Source organism: Microtus pennsylvanicus, chromosome 2 (assembly GCF_037038515.1).
Source record: "Microtus pennsylvanicus isolate mMicPen1 chromosome 2, mMicPen1.hap1, whole genome shotgun sequence".
NCBI lineage: Eukaryota > Metazoa > Chordata > Mammalia > Rodentia > Cricetidae > Microtus > Microtus pennsylvanicus.
Window position 1 is genome coordinate 56,903,549 of NC_134580.1, and position 19,102 is coordinate 56,922,650.

Sequence of the window (19,102 nt, forward strand, 5' to 3'; positions counted from 1 at the left end):
AGGGGTTGGTCCACCCACTGAGACAGTGTGTCTGAGGTAATGGCAGCTCACCAAATCCAGCTGGACTGGGACTGAACTACCAAACTGACTCTCTGAATGTGGCTGACAATTGGGGCAGACTGAGAAGCCAAAGATAATGGCACTGGGATTTGTCTCTACTGTATGTACTGGCTTTGGAAGATCCTATTTTATTTGGATGCATACCTTCCTAAGCCTGGATGGAGCGGGGAGGGCCTTGGATTTCCCACAGGGCAGGGTACCCTGCCTTCTCTTAGGACTGGTGTGGGGAGGGTGAGTGGGGGAGAAAGAGAGAAGTGGGAGGAGGGGAGGGAGTGGAAATTTTGATTGGTATTATTTTAAAAAAATAAAAGGAAGAAATGCAAACAGGCTCTCTTCCATGTGCTGGATGGAGCTGTGTAGACAGATGGATTTGTGTGTAACCCTTTGTGCAATTAATTTCTCAAAAAGTATACAATTAATTTCAAAGCACAAACTTGATGTCAAGGATCTGAAAAATGTAGGAGGCAAAGTAGACAAAGTGGAGTCATTGGGACGTCTATATGTTTTCAAAATCGATATGTTCCAAATGAGCATGGCCAATCTGCACAAAGACACAGAGTTAAATGTATTCAAGATATGAGAACTATCAGCCATGATGAACAAGAAATCAAAACAACTGTGAGTTTATATGGAAGAGAGGAATGGCCATGTGGCATCTTTACTTGCTGGTGACTGAACCAGGTACAGACATAGTCAGATTAAGCTTAACTTCCAGCTGTTTTAAGTGAGTTCAGTCAAAGAAAACATCCCAGGACTTTGGCAGTTGTTTCTCTTAAGACTACTTATAACAGAATCATCTATAATGTTCTTGCTCAGCTTTACTGAGTTAGAGAAACATCTAAAGGGCAGGACTTCACATCTGAGTGTTGACAGACTTTCTTTAATAATTTCAATGAAGAAACCCTTACTGTTATTTTATCCTTTGCTAAGAAAAAAAAGCAATAAGTTATGAGACACAATTCTTGTCCTCAATAAGCTCCCAGGAGAGGGGAGATGAAAACCTGGGAGATGAGATGTGACACGGTATTGATTTCCTGATATAAACAAGGCATGTGCTGAGCCCTTTCCATTTGGACCACGTCTGGGTACCATCATAACAACCTTGTAAACCAGATATTTTGAATTGAGTCTGGTTGCACTAAAGAAGATAAAAGCAATTCATTAAGACAGGATTAATTCTGAGAGGTAAGTGATGGAAACAGTCCGGGAACAGTTTGTTCTCTCTCTCGGCAGCAGCAATAGTGAGAGAGGTGTATCCCCAGGACTCTCCCTCCCTGGAGAAGTAGAGCGCTCATTCAGCAAGGTTTTAAGATGCTCTTAGACATTTCATTGAAAAAGAGAGCAGTGAGAATTCACACAAGGAAATGACACTAAGCATTGTAGGAAGATAAACCCAAACAAGTTTTCTGATTTCTAATTTGAGTCCCCAGATGAGAAGAGTTTTATGGGTTCACAGTTCCCTATTTGGAGAGATTTCTGGTTTCTCATTCTCCACAAAAGGAGAGTGAAGGACCCTAGTGCCGATTTTCCTCTCACGCCAGCACATGTTGAAACTCGCTACCAACGTGGGCTGCCAGTGCCACCACACCTACTTATGGGGTAGTATCTGCATTCAATAAAACCTCTCCCACTGTACCAAACCTTCGTAAGGAAGGTTGTGTGTGTATATGTGGTGTGTGTGTGTGTGTGTGTGTGTGTGTGTGTGTGTGTGTGTGTATGTGTGTGTATACGTGCAAGTATCCTAGAGTCCAACATACTTCTCCGCCTTCGGCTCCCTATAACATACTTCCAAAAGTGTTATAAACAGCCAGGAAAGTGTTTAGTAGACCAACTTAAGTCTTTCATTTTCTCTGCTCAAAAGGCAATGATCTCACATTTCACTCAAGTTTGGGCCAAAGACTTTGAGAAGGCATACAAGGTCCACATAATCTGCTCGCACATTGGTCCCTGCCCCTCCACGATACCTCCCTAGTGTCATTGTCCTCAGCTTCCCAGGCCTGACTTGTCCTCAGCTTCCCATTGTCCAGCCATGACTGGCCTGACCCCTTTACATAACAAGAAGGCTTCAAAGCCAGGGCTTTGGCAGCAGCCCTTCACACTGCATGGCTTCTCTGGATGTGACTATGGATCACCTCTCTCTTCCTCTGTTTCTAGCAGTAATTCATGAGAACTTCTCAGGGGTCTTCCCTATCCACACCACTTAAAATTGTGGCCTACCGCATCATGGCCTCCTCTCCTCTGTTACTTCTCTTCCCTAGCGAGTTACTGTCTGTTCATCTCAATTTACACATCTGCAATCTCAGTCATCCATAAAAACCTCGCTTAAATGTTGGCAGCCCCTGGCACTCTCCACTGTCCTTTTTCTGAACTCTCCATCATGTTATTACACTTGGTACTGATGCTCGCTTGCTTTAAGTTTAAGCAACATTTTGTTTCTACCTATTATACTTCTGTTTTTCCTTGTTGTTGTTGCTTTATTGCCAATAAATCTATATATGCCCTGAAGCAAGAGCTGTTGGGTTTTATTTTTTGGTTGGTTGATTTTTTTATTGTATTTACTGAGTTATACATTTTTGTCTACTCTCCTCTTTTCCTCCCCACTCCCCTTCTACCCTGTCCTGTGACATTCATGCTCCCAGTTTACTCAGGAGATCTCATCTTTTTCTCCTTCCTATGTAGCCCCATGTATGTCTCTCTTAAGGTCCTCTATATTGTCTAGATTCTCTGGGGAGTTGGTTGATTTTTGAAGCAGGGTCTCACCATGTAGCCCTGGTTAGCCTTAATTCTCTATGTTGATCAGGCTGGCCTTGAACTTACAGAGAGCTATCAGGTTCTGCCTGAGATTAAAGGTATATACCAACATTCCTGGCCCAAAGCAATAGTTCTGTTGTATATTTTTCTCACTTCCAAAGACAGAAAGAAATGTTTTTGTCTCAATAAATACTTTAAGGACTGAACAATAGTAGTAATCCCCAGGAGAAGAATGATTAGCCAGGGCCAGGGCAGCAAGCCTGTAATGGCATGGTATCATCACCATCCAGCAGATGAGATTCGGGTAGCTCACACACTTGACCCAAAGTGTGTCTCCGATGAAGAGCAAGAGTAAAGCAGATCCTGATAGACTCCACAGTCCACAATCTATCCCTCTATCGTTGTCCTGATTAAATGACTTCCATTCATTAAATGTCTACTATGGGCCCAGGTATGCTAGGAACTTCCCAGGTGAGTTCACATACAGAGCAACTCTGTGGGTAAGCCGTGTCAATTTTGCTTTGTAAATGAGAAAAAGCACAGCTCTGGAGGTGGCAGCACTTGACTAAGGACTCACACGCGGCAATGGGAGCCGTGATTTCTCAACTCACCCACACAATTGCACTTAGTGCATGTGTGCTGCCTGGCAGCTCAAAGCCCTGCTGAAATAACATGCTAGGCTCTGGGGCGTCACAGCTTGTGTCAGAGGTCACAGAGTCCTTCTTCAGTGAACTTAGACTCCAAACGCTGCTTCATTCAGAGTCAACGCCTCCCTCATTGCCTCTTATCACGGACTGGTGTTAAACTTCAACACCAGGAGCTAACAGTTGACAGGTGAAGCAACTAAAGGCATTTTTGAAAAACCCCTTTGGTTATGGCAGGGGTCGTTTAGTACTGGCATGCGTTTTCTTTTCTTGTTCAAATATTTGTGTGTGAAAGAGACAAAGGCTGTGAAAAAGAAGAAGATGGCTAAAGGCGTAACTCTTCCTCTATGCTTTTATTATCTATAGATTTTGAAAAATATGGCAGCTGGAAGCGCCGCTGCTCATTGTCCCCAAGTGGCATGGCTAACCTCAAAGGAGTTTTCTGAAGCCTGCTTTAAAAAAAATAGTGTTAATTATTCTTTGAAAATGCCATAATAAATAATAAAAAAATTATACATATACATGTATGTATATTTATTCTTTGAAGATGTCATACATATACATGTATGAATATGATCAAATCCACTCCCCACATTCCCTACAAATCCCACCATAAAGCCACACCACAGCTCCCTCCTGGCTTCATGTCCTCTTTTTATAATTCTTTACTTATTTTTCTTTTATACTCGCTGTGTCTCATTATTGTTGCCCATATGTGCAAGGGTGTGGGATTATCCACTGGGACTTGGAGAACCCATCAATGTCCAAAGTCCAAAATAAAACTGACTATCTTTACACGTGAGCACTCACTGTCAGTGATTTTTTTAGCACTTTGAATGGTAATTTATCTATGCATTAATCACTACTCCAGTAAGAAGCTTCTCGGACCAAGGATGGTCAAGCACCAACCTATGGATATAAGCATAAATATTGAGAAAACAGTATGACAAGAAAGCCTCTTAGGAAAACATCAGCAGTTTCTCCCCTAGAACGTCTGAGTGCACTAGTCATGGATTTGACTATGTTTAAAGTACAAGGCATAAATTTCTTCCTGTGAAGCTGGTCTCAAATCAATTCAAGAAAGTGGTTGGACAGTCTTGTCACTATTGTGGGTACCTATTTTCTGACAAGTTAGTATTGCAACACACAGGATCCATAAATGGGTGGATTTTTTTTGTCATCTTTTGTCATCCAGCAGCCAGCACTGGACTTGCCAGCCTATGAATGTTGACCACTTGGTAGAGTTTCCTGGTCAGTCCACTGGTTTCTCTGTGTTCTGCGACTAAAGTGTGTGGCGTCTTCAGCAATAAGTCTCACCATCTGGTTATGGCAGGCAACCAAGAGCAATGGCAATAGCCTGGCATGCTTTGGGTGCCTCTGGGGCATTTCTGACAATAGTTCATAGGAAATTAACACGTACCAGACGGTGAGATCTCCACTTAATAGACCATGTCGTCTGTGAGTCCATTTGTTATTGTTCACTAACAGAGTATTCCTGTTTAAATCCCCTTGGGATTATACATATATGTGTGTGAGGAGTGTGTGTGTGTGTGTGTGTGTGTGTGTGTGTGTGTGTGTGTTTCAGATTAGCTTACAACTAGTGAGGTTTCATAACGCCTACTTCATATAGCCTTAGATTCCGTGTTTTTGTGTGCCTGGTGGATCGGGGGATAAAAATTCAAATTCTACACTTCAGAATCCAGAACCCAGTCTTCAAAGGGAAAAAACTTACAAAATAGAATAAATAAATTAATAATAAATAAGGGAGATTTACTGAGGAGAATGATGACTCGGGGGAGAATGAGGAGCCTGAATCTCACTCTCCAGCTCAGGCCTGGATTAGACTGCCAGTCCAGCCCTTGACTCCCCTGTGCATAGATCAGCAAGCAGGCAGCTCCTTCTGTACCTGCACCATGCTGGGCTTGGCTTTCATGCTTTCTTTGCCTGTCTGGATGTTGGGTGGATAAGTTTTCTTTTGTTTTGCTTTGTTTCGAAGAAAAACTTCCATCCTGCACTTTGATCCTTATCGAGCCAATGCTTTGATAAGACCAGAGGGGCGGAATATGTCTCATCAATGTAGACAGAGCCCTAAAGCTTCTAGCATGTTCTATCTGCCCCCTAAGCCCCCGCCCTGGCGCTCCGCCCCAGCGGGCCTCAGTCTGCCAGCATGTGAGAACCCTGGACAGAAAGCATAAGTCTTTCTGAGCCTTGCTATCTTCTGAAGCTTGATCCCTACCTCCACCACAAAGCAGATATGAGAAACCTCTTGAATTCGAGAAAATATTTCTTGCGTTGTTAGTATCTACACCACAACTCTTCTTGTGGCCGATGGTCATGTCTAATTCTACAGAAGCAGGTAGGGCTTTTCAAAATTACATCTGTAAACACAGGGACAACGGGGGGCATGGAGAGGAAGAGTGAGGGAGTGAGCCTGTGATAACTGCGGAAGGGAGGGGAGGGAGTGAGAAAGATAAAAACTGGAAGTTTTTTAGTTGTTTTTGTTCTTTCCTGCTGCTAGAGGCCTGTTTATTTTTGTTGTCCACTCCTGCCATCTAGTGGCAACTGCACGAAATCAGCTAGGGCTCTATAAAGCCTTTTCCATGGCTAGCGGATCACAATTTCAGACACATACAATGTAGTTTATCATATTCACCCCCCTTCCGTCTCCTATACTCCTGGGACCCTCCATTCTCCCCACTTCTAACTGGATCCTTTCCTAATTTCATTTGGTTGTGGTTTTTATAACCCATTAAGTGTGACTGGTGTTCTCCGTTGTTTATCTTTCCAATAAATTCTGTCTGAGAATGCTGCGTGTTTGCACTGTCAACAGGAAGCCACATCTTGAAACTAAGGGTGATTTTGGAGAACTGACAGATTTCTCTCGTCCAGCAGCATTCACTGGGAAAATTCTCTCTCATAAAGTGTATTTTGAAACGCTGGTGGGTCAAGCAATACCTTTTTCAAAATACTGAACACTATTTACAACCATTTGTGTTGAAGGTATCCTCAAGCAAAACAATTGAATAAAGAAATACTATGGAATCGTAGTCTCTCAGTATTTTGCCTCGATAATCAAAATGCGTGCCCTGTGTTTTAAAAACGTTAGTGTGTAGAGAAACTCACACATACTTTACATGATCACTTACACTAATTTCTTAAAGTTTCTTTTAATAGAACTCATTTTAACATTGACAAGATTGAAAAAAAATCAGAGGAGGTTATACTTGATTTGACACATGATTGACAGGCCATGCAGAGAGAGAAGTTTGCTGGCTCAGAGGTCTTCAGGCAGACCTTTCTGTGCTAAACACGCTGGCTTTGAACTTTTACTCTTCCTGCCTCTCACCCCATGAGTTCTGGGATCACAAGATTGCACCACAATGCCTAGGCAACTTCAAAACCTTTCCACACAAAAATAGGCCTCCGTGATCCTCAGCACTGTAGGTGGTTCTGCTGAAAAGTCGGCGATGCAGAGCAGGGTGCAGGGTTGCGGGGTGCAGTGGTGCAGGGTGTGGTGTTGCGGGGTGCAGTGGTGCAGGGTGTGGTGTTGCGGGGTGCAGTGGTGCGGGGTACAGTGGTGCAGGGTGTGGTGTTGCAGGGTGCAGTGTTGCGGGGTGCAGGGTTGCGGGGTGCAGTGGTGCAGGGTGTGGTGTTGCAGGGTGCAGTGTTGCGGGGTACAGTGGTGCAGGGTGTGGTGTTGCAGGGTGCAGGGTTGCGGGGTGCAGGGTTGCGGGGTGCAGGGTTGCGGGGTGCAGGGTTGCGGGGTGCAGTGGTGCAGGGTGTGGTGTTGCAGGGTGCAGGGTTGCGGGGTGCAGTGGTGCAGGGTGTGGTGTTGCAGGGTGCAGTGTTGCGGGGTGCAGTGATGCAGGGTGTGGTGTTGTGATGTAACTCAAATGTCCTGCTGAGGCTGCCTGAAGCCAAACCCCAAAAGACGAGCAGCCCCTCTAGATCAGCCTTAGGGCCATAAAGCTGCGTGGACAAGGTTAAAAGTAGGTCTGCAGGGGCACTGAGGATACATCTACTAAGACTCGGTAGATGCTAAAAATATGTTTGCAGTCATCAAATAGCATCTTGCTTAGGGATGCAAACAAAACAAATCTGCTTTTAAAAGTTTGAGGTTGGACGGGTGACACACAGGGTTCAGTTTTCAGGACCCATATGGTGGGCTCCAGTTCCAGGTGGTCTGGAACCCTCTTCTGGCCCCTACAGACACTACCTACACTTGGTGAACTTCCATGTAGAGAAAACAAGTTTGATTTTTTTTTCCTAGAGACAAACTTTCACCCAGCAGTAAACCAAAGACACCTCCTTCCCAAAATAATGCAAATGAAAGAGAGTCGCTGGCTGCCAGAGCCAGGTTTCTAGATGTACAGTGCATTGAGGACATAATGAAAACCTTTCAAAGAGCTAAGACTGTGGGACTTCAAACTGGAAAAAAGAAGGGTAGAACAGTCAGTTAGTTCATCAATGTTTGAGAAGTGTTGGGAGCAGTGAGACTCCAGATCCTGAATTTCTTGTAAACAACTTGTTTTTCCCTGATCTGAGTGCCTACAGCTGCTCTGAGCACCAGACCTTCAGGAGTTTCTGATGGCAAGAGAGTGGTTTCTGGTGGGTTTGGCTGGGGCGTGGCTATCTCTATATAATCTGCCCCTGCTCACAATAAAGGGGCATTCTTGGGGAATTCAAGGATGACCCGAGTCGCTGTCTCTCTGTCTGTGTGTGTCTGTGTATTTTAACCTCCAGCTCCTTGCCCGAAGCTCGTGAACTGGGTGCCAGCACACAGAGCACAGACACGGGGGCGGGGGCGCGGTGCGGGGCAATTCGAGGTCTCTACCAAGATTTCGGCAGAGAAGCCTTTGTAGAAGGACCACAACTCTTGAAGAGTGTCACATTCTGTTTTATTCATATTAGTTTAAGATGTGTTACATTTGTTTATGCTGTGGAACTTTTGTTTGATGATGCAAAGATGTGTTGTGTTCTTTTACGTTGCATTTGTCTACATCTGTAAAGCTGTGTGACTTTGCCTGTCTGAAACACCTGATTGGTCTAATAAAGAGCTGAATGGCCAATAGCAAGGCAAGAAAAAAAATAGGTGGGGCTGGTAGGCAGTGAGAATAAACAGGAGGAGAAATCTGGGAAGAGAGCTCGAGGAGCAAGAGAAGAAAGAGAAGAATAGCAGGGGCCAGCCACCCAGATACACAGCAAGCCACAGAAAAAAGTAAATAAATAAATAAATAAATAAATAAATAAATAAATAAATAAATAAATGTATATATAATAGAGAAATATAAAAGCCCAGAGCAAAAGGTAGATAGGATAGTTTAAGAAGAGCTAGCTAGAATCCCAGCACTCAGGAAGCAGAGGAACGCAGATCTCTGTGAGTTCTAGGCCAACCTGGTCTACAAGCGCTAGTTCCAGGACAGGCTCCAAAGCTACAGAGAAACCCTGTCTTGGAAAACCCGAGAAAAAGAAAGGAAGAAAGGAAGAAAGGAAGAAAGGAAGAAAGGAAGAAAGAAAGAAAGAAAGAAAGAAAGAAAGAAAGAAAGAAAGAAAAGAAAGAAAGATGAGAGGCTAGCTATAAACAAGCCAAGCTAAGGCTTGGGATTTATAAGTAATAATAACTCTCCGTGTGTATTGCTGAGAGTAAAGAGTAAAAACAACCAACTACAACACACCCTATCATCCAAGTCTCAGCATCTCCCAGCACATAGGAGGAATTCTCTACTTCACAAGTGAAATTCACCTGGGCCAAATTAAGGGCCCTCTCCAAGGTCCCACTACTTTCAGGGACAGACATATTCAGATGTGGAGAAATGGAAAAGAAAGTTGCAAGAAAGGGGGGAGTTGCAGTTAAGAATGCAAGCACCAAGTTGATGAAGTTTGCGGCTAAGCTGATCAAGATGCTGTGCAAATGGCTACTCCGCCGAGACAGCCGTCTACTTTGGTGGATGGAGTCTTTGTACTCTCTGTATTAGTAATGAAAATAAAAATGAAATAAACACAGATGCCATGAAAGGAGAAAGTCAAAATATATGTAGTCTGTCTGAATAATTCAAATCCTAAGGAGATGACAAGTAAATAGTAAGCAATGTCTTCAAAATGATTGCGCTTCTTCCTCCACCCTAAATCAGGACCCAGGAATTGGAAGTGAGATACAAAAAGATGCATTTTCAAGTGACAGCACTTGAAATACTGAGAGACAGGCTGTTGCTTCTCAAATATTAAATCTGCCCAGACAGCAATGATCTGAACTATCAGGGACTGAGCTATGAAACAAGAACGTGATTTTCCACTGTCATGTGGGTTACAGAACAGAAGGCGTTCACTGCTCCATCCCACCTGTCTCCTTCTCCACAGATGTACTGCAGCCTAGACACAGGCTGCCCTGGAAAAGTCTCAAGGAGACAGGAAATGAAGCTGCAGCTTCAGGGCTGATGAGACGGCTTAGCATTAAAGGTACTTGGCACCAAGTCTGAGGGCATAAATTCAATTCCATGTCCACATGGCAGAGAACTGATCCTGGTGAACTGTATTCTGACCTCCACACACATATCTCCTCAAACGTGTACACACACACACATACACGCCGAACAAACAAACATTTTAAAGATGAAACTTGATGGAAGGGCTGGTGCTTCTGGAGATTTGTGGAGAAATAGCACTGATCTTTGTCCTCAGCCAAAGTTTAAACATGGTCTTTAGGGTAGCCACAATCATCCCAGAATTCCTGTGATAGTCTTTGTTGGCTGCTTTCAAATAATCACACCAGGTATTGCCATCCAAGACTCTCAAAGACTTTCTACCAATAAAAACCCTTCATATGGTTAATATGTAATAAAAAGATACTTCTAGAATAGGAGTTTAAAAAAACACCTTTTAAAAACATCTGGAGTTGCATCCTCAAGACTTTGGTGAGGATTCAATGGAAGTGTTCCCTTGTGGTGACACGAAGCAGTAATTTGCATTACCCAACAAGTTCTGCTGCAATTAATCTGAAATCTCTGCTCCTTTGCTCTCTATTTAAGCTGAACAGCAGGGAATAAAACAACTGGAAAATGAAGTTTCCTGCGTGATTATTCGCAAGCTGTGTTCCACAGCTGAGAGTCACAGACAAGTTTGTTCTGAGACCAAAGGCAATTAGGTGGACAGAAAGTTAATTCTGAAGTCTCTGCAATAGAATTAAACAGCCTACCTCACAAACAGGCAAATTCATATCGTGGCCGACTATGTCCTTTAAGACACAGGCCAAACCTTTTGCTACTCAGCTCTCTTATTTAATGAATGAAAGTCACTACAATATTCTATGGCAAGATTTGCTGGAATTAACTGGAACCAGACACCTGCTTGTTGAGTATGGAAACACACACACACACAACCGCTATAGGGCGGCTCATCTGTCTGGTAAGATGCTGTAGAAATGAGGTTCATATTTAAATTACAATTACATTGGAGATTGGTTTGGATGATTATTCATGGTCACCAAACTTCAATTTCATCTGTGAAAGAATAATTGTACAGATTTGGGTGGATGGCTACCATGAGAAGAAAGGGACTGCATGATTCAGAGCCACACCATGGAGCACGTAAGCCACATGTGTCTCCCATCACACTCAAATCAGAAGCAAAAATCACTTTCCCTCATCTGGACTTCTCCGGCACACAGCAAACATACCCATAATTCCCGTGCCCAGCTTGGCCTCCTAGTCTCTGTACTTTGCTCTCTTTTCCCCAGGTCATCCCTCACGTTCTATTTCCTCCTTGGGGTTGGAGGTGCCAGGATGATCTTAGTGCCTGCAAGACTCACCTTCTCTACCCCAGGCAGCCTTTGAAGCTCTGCAGGGAGGAAAGGAAGGGGCAAATAAATAAATAAATAAATAAATAAATCAGGCCCTGAGGTGAGGAAGGGGGAGAAGTAGCTGGCATCCAATTATCCTAAGTAAAACTCCAGATGTGTTTTCATATGCACAGAATGGCTACTGCTAGTCAAAAGGTCATCTACTTATTTGCAAGGTAAAGTTTTTAGGTGCTGTTGAGAAAACAAGACATGGGTCTTGTGTTTTCCACTACTCTTCCCAAAAAAAACCAAATTGCTGCTCTGATGTAATAAACCTATCACATTGATAATACATAATTAGAGGAAGGTTGAATTTTGTAATTAGTATGAAAAGACCTGGATTTCCCCTGTTTCCTAGACACAAAACAGAATTGCCTAATGAGCAAGACAGTGCTGTGTAGTATTCAGGAAACAGTTAAACTGAGCACTGGTGACCCCGGAAGCTGGCCTGATGAGGCAGTAAGCTGGTGCTATAGAGCCAGGCTCTGTGGGTCAGATTCTGGATCATTCCTTTTATGTCTGTGTGAGCACACCAAACTTCTCTGTCCTCTGCCTCCTCATCTACAAATGAAGTCACTAATGGGAATCCTTCACACAGGTGTAGAGAGTCAGTGAGGAGTAAACCTGCCCAGGTCACTACAGGTAGGCAATCCTTCACACAGTGTAGAGTCAGTGAGGAGTAAACCTGCCCAGGTCACTACAGGTAGGCAATCCTTCACACAGTGTAGAGAGTCAGTGAGGAGTAAACCTGCACAGGTCACTACAGGTAGGCAATCCTTCACACAGTGTAGAGTCAGTGAGGAGTAAACCTGCACAGGTCACTACAGGTAGGCAATCCTTCACACAGTGTAGAGTCAGTGAGGAGTAAACCTGCACAGGTCACTACAGGTAGGCAATCCTTCACACAGTGTAGAGAGTCAGTGAGGAGTAAACCTGCACAGGTCACTACAGGTAGGCAATCCTTCACACAGTGTAGAGAGTCAGTGAGGAGTAACCTGCACAGGTCACTACAGGTAGGCAATCCTTCACACAGTGGAGAGTCAGTGAGGAGTAAACCTGCACAGGTCACTACAGGTAGGCAATCCTTCACACAGTGTAGAGTCAGTGAGGAGTAAACCTGCCCAGGTCACTACAGGTAGGCAATCCTTCACACAGTGTAGAGTCAGTGAGGAGTAACCTGCACAGGTCACTACAGGTAGGCAATCCTTCACACAGGTGGAGAGTCAGTGAGGAGTAAACCTGCACAGGTCACTACAGGTAGGCAATCCTTCACACAGTGTAGAGTCAGTGAGGAGTAAACCTGCACAGGTCACTACAGGTAGGCAATCCTTCACACAGTTAGAGAGTCAGTGAGGAGTAAACCTGCACAGGTCACTAGAGGTAGGCAATCCTTCACACAGGTGGAGAGTCAGTGAGGAGTAAACCTGCACAGGTCACTACAGGTAGGCAATCCTTCACACAGTGTAGAGAGTCAGTGAGGAGTAAACCTGCACAGGTCACTACAGGTAGGCAATCCTTCACACAGTGTAGAGAGTCAGTGAGGAGTAAACCTGCACAGGTCACTACAGGTAGGCAATCCTTCACACAGTGTAGAGAGTCAGTGAGGAGTAACCTGCACAGGTCACTACAGGTAGGCAATCCTTCACACAGTGGAGAGTCAGTGAGGAGTAAACCTGCACAGGTCACTACAGGTAGGCAATCCTTCACACAGTGTAGAGTCAGTGAGGAGTAAACCTGCCCAGGTCACTACAGGTAGGCAATCCTTCACACAGTGTAGAGTCAGTGAGGAGTAACCTGCACAGGTCACTACAGGTAGGCAATCCTTCACACAGGTGGAGAGTCAGTGAGGAGTAAACCTGCACAGGTCACTACAGGTAGGCAATCCTTCACACAGTGTAGAGTCAGTGAGGAGTAAACCTGCACAGGTCACTACAGGTAGGCAATCCTTCACACAGTTAGAGAGTCAGTGAGGAGTAAACCTGCACAGGTCACTAGAGGTAGGCAATCCTTCACACAGGTGGAGAGTCAGTGAGGAGTAAACCTGCACAGGTCACTACAGGTAGGCAATCCTTCACACAGTGGAGAGTCAGTGAGGAGTAAACCTGCCCAGGTCACTACAGGTAGGCAATCCTTCACACAGTGTAGAGAGTCAGTGAGGAGTAAACCTGCACAGGTCACTACAGGTAGGCAATCCTTCACACAGTGTAGAGTCAGTGAGGAGTAAACCTGCACAGGTCACTACAGGTAGGCAATCCTTCACACAGTGTAGAGTCAGTGAGGAGTAAACCTGCCCAGGTCACTACAGGTAGGCAATCCTTCACACAGTGTAGAGAGTCAGTGAGGAGTAAACCTGCACAGGTCACTACAGGTAGGCAATCCTTCACACAGTGTAGAGAGTCAGTGAGGAGTAAACCTGCACAGGTCACTACAGGTAGGTAATCCTTCACACAGTGTAGAGTCAGTGAGGAGTAAACCTGCACAGGTCACTACAGGTAGGCAATCCTTCACACAGTGTAGAGTCAGTGAGGAGTAAACCTGCCCAGGTCACTACAGGTAGGCAATCCTTCACACAGGTGGAGAGTCAGTGAGGAGTAAACCTGCACAGGTCACTACAGGTAGGTAATCCTTCACACAGTGTAGAGTCAGTGAGGAGTAAACCTGCACAGGTCACTACAGGTAGGCAATCCTTCACACAGTGGAGAGAGTCAGTGAGGAGTAAACCTGCACAGGTCACTACAGGTAGGCAATCCTTCACACAGGTGGAGAGTCAGTGAGGAGTAAACCTGCACAGGTCACTACAGGTAGGCAATCCTTCACACAGTGTAGAGTCAGTGAGGAGTAAACCTGCCCAGGTCACTACAGGTAGGCAATCCTTCACACAGTGGAGAGTCAGTGAGGAGTAAACCTGCACAGGTCACTACAGGTAGGCAATCCTTCACACAGTGTAGAGAGTCAGTGAGGAGTAAACCTGCACAGGTCACTACAGGTAGGCAATCCTTCACACAGTGTAGAGAGTCAGTGAGGAGTAAACCTGCACAGGTCACTACAGGTAGGCAATCCTTCACACAGGTGTAGAGAGTCAGTGAGGAGTAAACCTGCACAGGTCACTACAGGTAGGCAATCCTTCACACAGTGTAGAGTCAGTGAGGAGTAAACCTGCACAGGTCACTACAGGTAGGCAATCCTTCACACAGTGTAGAGTCAGTGAGGAGTAAACCTGCACAGGTCACTACAGGTAGGCAATCCTTCACACAGTGTAGAGTCAGTGAGGAGTAAACCTGCACAGGTCACTACAGGTAGGTAATCCTTCACACAGTGGAGAGTCAGTGAGGAGTAAACCTGCCCAGGTCACTACAGGTAGGCAATCCTTCACACAGTGTAGAGAGTCAGTGAGGAGTAAACCTGCACAGGTCACTACAGGTAGGCAATCCTTCACACAGTGTAGAGAGTCAGTGAGGAGTAACCTGCACAGGTCACTACAGGTAGGCAATCCTTCACACAGTGTAGAGAGTCAGTGAGGAGTAAACCTGCACAGGTCACTACAGGTAGGCAATCCTTCACACAGTGTAGAGAGTCAGTGAGGAGTAAACCTGCACAGGTCACTACAGGTAGGCAATCCTTCACACAGTGTAGAGAGTCAGTGAGGAGTAAACCTGCACAGGTCACTACAGGTAGGCAATCCTTCACACAGTGTAGAGAGTCAGTGAGGAGTAACCTGCACAGGTCACTACAGGTAGGCAATCCTTCACACAGTGGAGAGTCAGTGAGGAGTAAACCTGCACAGGTCACTACAGGTAGGCAATGGTTGGTGCTTCACCCTGCAGCCACTACTGTGCCTGAGAACTGAGTTGGCTTTTTGTTTTTGTTCCAAAGCACTAAGGATTTATCTTCTGAGTCCTTTTTGAGGTGCACCATTTCAGGTGATTTTAAGGTTATACCAAAAGCTCTTGTGATTTTTAATCACCATCTCTAGTTTGCAGATGAGAAAATAGTCAGTCTGAAACTTAAGTGACTTGCCTAAGACCACACATAGAATCAAGCTCTAAACCCACAGAGTTTGCCTGCACATCAGACCTGTGGGTTCGTCTCTCTGCCATTACACCTTATAAGTCTGCTTCTCTGTGCTTGCACTATTTCTCAAAGTGCTCCCTGTGTCTCTTCCCACTTAATGCTGGCCTCAGTTCCTGAAGGGACCCAATGGGAAGACATTTCCCATGGAGGTGAAAGGCTAGAGAAAGGATGAGCTGGGTTACAGCTTCTATGTGGATTTGTTAGTTTTCGTTGGTGCTAGTCATGGTGGTGGTGGTGTTTTCCCTTTGGAAAAGCCAGTTAACTCCCCTGCATCTAGATCACCACATCTGTTACATAGTCAAACTAGGCCTTCGTTATTGGTTCTTCTGGGACTACCAAAAAAGAAAAAAACTCATTTTTCAGCTGCATATTTCACCCTCTTAAAGGATTTAGCCCCATCATCCTTTTAAAAAAAGTTTATTTTTAAGTGAAATCATAAGTTCCTTAGCCTAGCAGAAAAATTTTATGTCTTTGTACATGAATCTATCCCAAGATTATTTTTCAGTTATATTTTGAACTCTACAAACAAATCATATCTGAATCTGTTAAACTCATGCCAGCGTTTGAAAACAAGATGCTAATAATGATAGCATTATTTAGGCTCACAGAAAAGAATGTCTAAAACTGTTCTTAAGAGCATTACACTGTACTCCATCCTTCACACAATCACAATTTGTTCATGTATATAGTAAGATACCAATAAAAGGAAACAGCAAATGAGTCCTTAGTAAAGGTCTGTCCTGAAATTCTAAACTTTGCCACAAGAGGGCAGGGTTGATTCAGTTCTGGAGTTCACGGTTTTCAAAGCTTTGGAAGGAATACACAGATGGATGACAGATGGAAGTATAAATTACTGCTTTAAAAAAATCTCTAAAACAGCATAGGGTCTTTTACCAGAATAATAATGACAACAGTCAGCACACCTTGACTTGTAGTCAACCAAATGGAATGCTTTTATAAAGCATGAACCATAAATGCCTAAGAAGACGTACAGACGTATAGCCCTTGCAACGCTCTGTAGTATCTTCTAAAGAGGAGAGTAACCAAAAATGTTAATGTCACCAGTTTAACTAAATAAACAAATTTAATATACTGCAAAAAGTTTGGTTGGGTAGCAATCGACTAAATATGACATAGTAAACAAAAAGACAAAGAATGTGGTATTTGATTGATTCTGGATTCAAAGAATGCAACAAAAAAAAATCCCAATTATGTCTTTGGCACATCCAGAATGAAGTGGCCAAAATGAAAACAGATCTTTAGAAAGGTAAAAAGTTTTTCAATGATTTCTCATTTCAGTATCATTCTGAACTTTATTTGCATCATGCATTTGAATCCCTTTGTCTAGAATAAAATGTGTGTTGAATGTTGCGTATGCATGGCCTTCTCCAATAAACTCAGCTGCAAACACTATAAGCCAATTGGAGCATAATCCACACAGGCAGGTGTGAAAAGCACAGGGCCAGGGGCAGCACTCACTTCTCAATCAACAGGCATGGAGGGGGACTGAGATTCCAAGGTAGGTAGGTAAAACAGAGCTTGTCTCTAGACAGTTCATGCTTCGTGGGGATCACAGCCACAGGAAAATGCAACAGTTTCGTATATTTGCTGCTTTAATAAAGGAATTTCAAAAGGACATTTGTGTTCACAAACTTTCTGTAATCGTAACAAATAGCTGAGGTGAATTACTTCCATGGGGTAAGGTTGTTTGGGAACAAACTTTGGGAGAGTTAATTCTAGCATTTGGTTTAGGCTTGTTGCAAAGCAAAATGCCATGGCAGGGGCATGCGGCAGAACAAACCCCATCTACATCATGGTTAAGAAGGAAAGTATGGAATAAAGAGGACCTACAGTTCCAGATAAGGGCATGTCCTCGTGACCTAAAGACCTCCCATTAATCCGTACTGATCTTTTTCACCCTCTGCCTAGATTTTGGCCCTTCATCACACTCTCCAGAAGTTGATTGAGATATTTTATGAGTGCTGTGGTACGAATGTTACAAGTTTCTCCCACTGGCTTATAGGTTTAAATACTTCATCTCTGATTGGCACACTGTGGAAGCTGTGGATGCTTTAAAAGATGCAGCCACCTAACTGGGGATTGTAAATCAAACATGGGGAACAGGGCTTAATGTGATGCCCACTTCTAGTTCCCATCCTAGATCTCAGTGTCCAGAGGCATCAAGACATGGGCACATCCAATTGTAAGCTCCCAACATGCCACGCTTTCTTTGCATGATAGGCTCCAGCCTCTGAGTTGTGAACCAAATGAGCCCTTCCTCCATTCAGTTGCTTCTGTCATGTATGTGGTCACAGTGATGAGAAGGCAACTGAAACACTGTGCCCTGCTCCTGTTCTCTGAACTCATGGGACTGTGTTATGCTTTGGGCTTTTCTGCCCACATTCCAGAAGAGCTGGGGGAGTGAGGAGAAATGGCTGCTATGCATTCCTATTCCTCTCTGTTTGGGCCACAGCAAAGATCAGATCCATCCTGTAGCAAGGGGTCCCACCGAGGAATATTAGTAAGGATAGTTAGAGATGTGTCTCTGACTTAGTGGGTGGGGGAAGGACACGAAACTAATCACATTCAAAGCACTGAGATCCTCATTCGCTCATCCCTACAGTAAATATGAGTTGGGATCAGCTGAAGGTCAGGAATGAAAAGACTTTTCATACAGGAAAAGCTATTTCATACAGGAAATGAAAAACAATGCTCGCTCTGCTGAGACCAGAGCCTTGTGCTCTGTAACCTTGTGCTCAGGTAACCATCCAGCGGCAGTACATAAGAGCAACAAGGAAGTCTCTAGAACAATTGAGAAATCTTCTAAGAAGGCAGACGCCACATTATTTTGGAAAAGAAGAAAAATGGAAGATTACCAAAAGAAAACATGAAACATGACACATGGGAGACTTTGGATACGTAACTATATAGGAGGACAATTTAGAGCCAGAGACAGAGTTGATTGTTAGTAGAAACCAAGGTCAATCAAATGCCATGATAAGATGCTTAAATGGTCCTAACGGTGATCAAATGACAATGACAGAGTTCAAGCCAGGAAATAATGTAATCAAACTCCTATTTTAAAGTGATTGCTCAAATCTTATTTTGGAAAATGAATTGAAGAAATGGGTAAGGTGATACTTGATTACATTACATTAGCGTTACCTACAGGCATGGGGGACACATATCTGGTGCTTTCCTAACACTTTCAATGCAGCAACCTAAGATAATATGTATGAGGAGGATGCACTGACGTATTGAAGGGGGAAGCAGCCATGGAATCCTAGAAGTATATAAACCTTATTCTATTTTGTTGTTACACCAATTATGCAAAGCTCTTATTTGAACTGGCTTAAAGAAGAGGAAACTGAGGGTAAGGAAGTTGTTTCATGTGTTAAAGCCTCAGAACCAGTAAGTGACAGAATCTGAAGTCCAAGCTAAATTACTCTAGCTTTCAAATCAGAAGACCCTGAACATATTCTGTATGTTGCCCACTTTCTCTGGAAAACTTACTTGGCCTCTGGCTTTCTACTGAGAAGAGAGGTGGATGAAATCAAGAAACGTGAGTCCAGGTGCTATCCAAATGTCCAACTCCATGATTCCATCATTTTCCTCATTGCTCGGCCTGTAGGATGGGGCTAATCCGCAGCAAGACTGACAGCAAAAGGCAAAGGAAGGGATGTGGCCCTGCAGGTCTCTGAGATTACTTGATTTCCATTCCCATTAACTGACAGCCTGAGCC

The 19,102-nt window shown here is 44.0% G+C and overlaps 1 pseudogene; it reads right to left on the bottom strand.

Moving 5' to 3' along the window:
- The window catches only part of LOC142843540 (nonsense-mediated mRNA decay factor SMG5 pseudogene), a 97,210-nt pseudogene that overhangs the window by 20,303 nt on the left and 57,805 nt on the right, over window positions 1-19,102 (bottom strand).